Consider the following 4,068-nt stretch of genomic DNA (forward strand, 5'->3'; position numbering starts at 1 on the left):
CCGAGGGACCCCACCCATGCATGAATTGGTGCACCGGGCCTCTAGTAGAACCGTAATGAATATGCAGAGAAAGGTTTGCTTGTCTCTAAAAAGATAGCGATATGAATATATACATATATCTTGGGTTACAAATTTAAGTATTCCTCATTTTAAAGTTTGAAAAACACTGGTAATGATGCCATTGAATGAGTTTATTTTCTACCCTACATTTCCAGTTACACATCCCAAATGCACCTTATATTATAAGTCGCTATATTATAGTTACTAAAAGAATGTTGCACTTTCCTGAACATGCCTTGGATTCCATGACATTGGGCAAGTTGCTCTTTGCATCTGCTCACTATGACGTGCACTGACCACTGGGGGCAGATGCTTCATTATTTACTGGGTGATCCTTTACACATCCTTAACTATGTCATTCAAGAGTCAGTTCCCATTGAGAACCTTCCTGGGACCCTTTTTCCCACCCTTATCATCTATGTAAAAAGCTATCAGTCTCTATGCATCTGCTATGGTCTGAGTGGTTGTGTTGCCCATAATTCACATGCAAGAATCCTAATGCCCACAGTGATGGCATTAGGAGGTGGGGCCTTTGGGAGGCAATTAAGTCATGAAGGTGGAGCCTTTATGAATAGGATTAGGGTCCCCATAAAAGAAACCCCACAAGGCTCAGTAATCCACACCCTGTTCTCACACTTATAGACTCCAGAAATAATTTCTGTTGTTTATAAGCCACCCAGTCTGTGATATTTTGTTAGAGCAGCCTGAATGAATTAACACAGAATCTTTTTCTTTAATTAGTAGAAACTGCTATATAATAGCTCTTGAGCTCTAAGAAGCCCAGATGAAACTCTAATAAGGAATTGGGAATAAAACAACACTTAAGAAAATATAAATCACCGTCAGCCATGGAGTGAGCCATGGTAGCCTGTCTATATATACATTTTTTAAGAGAGCAAAAAAGTGTGAATAAGAGAGCATCCGTGTGTGTGTGTGTGTGTGTGTGTGTGTGTGTGTGTGTGTGTTGTTCATAAAAATTATTTTTTACAGAAAAATCACAAGGCTATGAAAAATATTTGGACATAATTAGGGAACTGGCTTAAGAAAAAGTAAACTAAGAGAGAATTCATCTTGGATGAAAAAAATACAAACAGGATTCTCCAGGGATAAGTGCAATGGCCAATTTTGTTCCCCATCTTAGTTAAATGTCCTTTGGTGTCATTCAGAAACAGAACACTTGGTTATGCAAGCCATGAATTTGACCCAATATGGCAATTTATCATGAACTTTTCATAGAAGTTGGGTTGTAAAGAGCAACTCATACAAATTGTTGATCATTTTTGAGCTAAAGCCAGTGGGATTAAAATATTTAGCAGAAAAATCTGTTATCAAATATTTGTTTATATGTAAAAATGGATTTTTTAAAATTTAACCAAATTGACTTTCTACTTCTTAAGTTACTGTAGTAAATTATTGTAATTGATATGGACAGCCATCTAATGAATTTATTTATTTTTTAACATATTTTTATTGATGTCAGAGATGAAGGGAGAGAGAGAGAGAATAGAAACATCAATAATCAGAGAGAATTATTGATCAGCTGCCTCCTGCACGCCCCCAGAAGCCTGCAACCTGGGCATGTGCCCTTGACTAGAATTGAACCTGGGACTCTTCAGTCCACAGACCAACGCCCTATTCACTAATCAAAATCAGCTAGGGCATGAATTTTTTTTTATATAAATAAAAGCCAAGTTTATTTGTTCGTTTCTTGCATTTGAAGTACTCCTCAATGACATCCTTTGCCATAGTCCTTAACCACCACGCAACTGCAACCACTTTTGGGGGGTTTTCCTCCCTGTCGATTTTACAGAGGCCTGCCCATTCCCCTCGTTTCTTGTTGTCGTCGACCTTCATTGGGTTGATTTGGTGTCCAGCACAAAGAGCCTCCACCAACTGGACGTACATAGGCTCATCACAGTGGGATGCAAGTACACAAAGGTGGGCTTGGCGTTTGTCTAAGGCTTTGGCAGCTTCGCGAATTCCACGCGTGACTAGGCCGTCGTGGATGAGGGCGGTCTTCAGCACGTCTGGCAAAACAGTATTAACGTCCATTACACCTCCAGCAGCAACGCCTTTCTCGGCCATGGCCATGGCGGTGGGTGATGGGGAAGCCCAACCTTGAACGCACCCAAGCCTCCGCCTCCGCCTCCGCCTCCCTGCAACTCCGCATCCACAGGGAAAGAGGATGGATTTTATTTTTTAATAATTCATTGTGCACCAGTTCATAGGATTTGTTTCAGTTATTCCTTAAATCTGAGTGATGTCACCTATTTCATAGTCTTGAATACCTCCATCCATACAAGCAAAATAATTAAATTAATTTCTATTTTTAGAGGCTCTTATCAAGTGTCTGATCCTTCCCACTTGTAGGAAAATGAGAGATGGAGCAAATCTCAATTATGTTAAGTAAAGGAAAATTATTTGTCTATAACTTTCAGTTTTTGAACAGACTTACTGTTAGTGGGAAAGAAGATATTTTTGTTCTAGTTATCCCTGTGCTAAACCAAAATGAGCGTCTTAAGTCACTTCTGCCATGAATATTGTAATTACCATGATATATCTGCATGTTTTAAATATGCTTTTAATTGATTTTACAGAGAGAGGGAGAGGGAGAGAGAAACATCGATAGGTTGCCTCCCAAAAACATTCCGATCAGTGATTCAACCATAACCCAGCTAAGTGCTCTGCCCAGGAATCAAACTGGAAAATCATCAATGCATGGGACACGCTCAACCAACTGAGCCACCAGTGAAGGCTCTGCATGCCTTAATCCTCAATGCAAGGTAGTTTTTGCGTGATATTTCCTAATAATGTTTTCAAGACTTCCCCACAAAATCAGTAGTGTGGGGGGAAAATATTTCAAAATAAATATTTATTCTTTAAAACAATGCTAGATTATTAAGAAGCTTAGAATTATCTATTTGTATAAAATGTATTCAATATGATTATAAATTTCATAATTTACTCCCAATAATCAATATAGTAATATTATGACTTATTTGTCAATGGGTATTCCATGTTTTAGAAAGTATTAAAACAGTATCTCTTTAAAATAATGCTAAATTTTTCTTCAAATTTTCTACAATTTAAGTTTGTAACAATATATAAACACATTTTTTTTATTTTTTTCCAGTGACAGTTTCACAGACTGTGGATAATAAATGGTAAATCAAAGACTAAGAACATAAACACAAAATGTATAAAATAATTTGTCAATTTTTCTATGATAAATTAAGAATGTCATGGACATTCAGATCAAGGCCATATACTTTATTAGTAATTAATATGAGTAGGGCCATAGCAAAACTATATTTTAAGTTATGGTGAATATAATTTTTTCAAATTTAAGTTCTTTCAACATACAGTGGGCTTAATTGAGGGTTTCAATTCTTTTTATATGTGTATATTATCCATATCCCATCCTTCCATAATATGCATGATCTGTACAAGAGTTTGTGGCTGTGATTAAAAATTAAAGCATCATTTCAAGTAACAGGGCAAATGGAAGTCCATGCAAGCAACTTTAATGAATTTTCATACTTATTAGATGATTTTTCTTTCAGGATAATATTATTCTATTAATGCAAATGAAAAGGAAGAAAATGAATATTTAGGAACCTATTATGAACCAGGTATCTTTCTACCATTGTATATAATTCTTTCCATCCCAATGTGAATAGTTATTACAATTCCAATTTTATAAAGGGGAAATATTGTTGGTAAAAATGTTAGCTGTCTTGCCCCCAAAATGACATACCTCAGAAGAAAGCATGGCTAGAATCTGGTGCTGAGATCTCTGTAATTCTATGTTCACATGGTTTTTTATCATGTGAACTAATGAACTGATGAAATGTTTCAGAGACAGACTTAATCTCCTGTCATTAATTGTATTCTCCCCAAAGATACAGGCTATGCCTCTTTTATACTTCATACAATATGCCCTAGCAGGTTTGGCTCAGTGGATAGAACATTGGTCTGTGGACCAAAGGGTCCAGGGTTCAATTCTGA

At 36.6% G+C, this 4,068-nt stretch overlaps 1 pseudogene; it reads right to left on the bottom strand.

Moving 5' to 3' along the window:
• Positions 1-1,713: 1,713 nt before the first annotated feature.
• On the bottom strand, positions 1,714-2,145 carry LOC118675800 (annotated as a pseudogene).
• Positions 2,146-4,068: the final 1,923 nt, after the last annotated feature.

This window comes from Myotis myotis, unplaced genomic scaffold (assembly GCF_014108235.1).
Source record: "Myotis myotis isolate mMyoMyo1 unplaced genomic scaffold, mMyoMyo1.p scaffold_m19_p_2, whole genome shotgun sequence".
NCBI lineage: Eukaryota > Metazoa > Chordata > Mammalia > Chiroptera > Vespertilionidae > Myotis > Myotis myotis.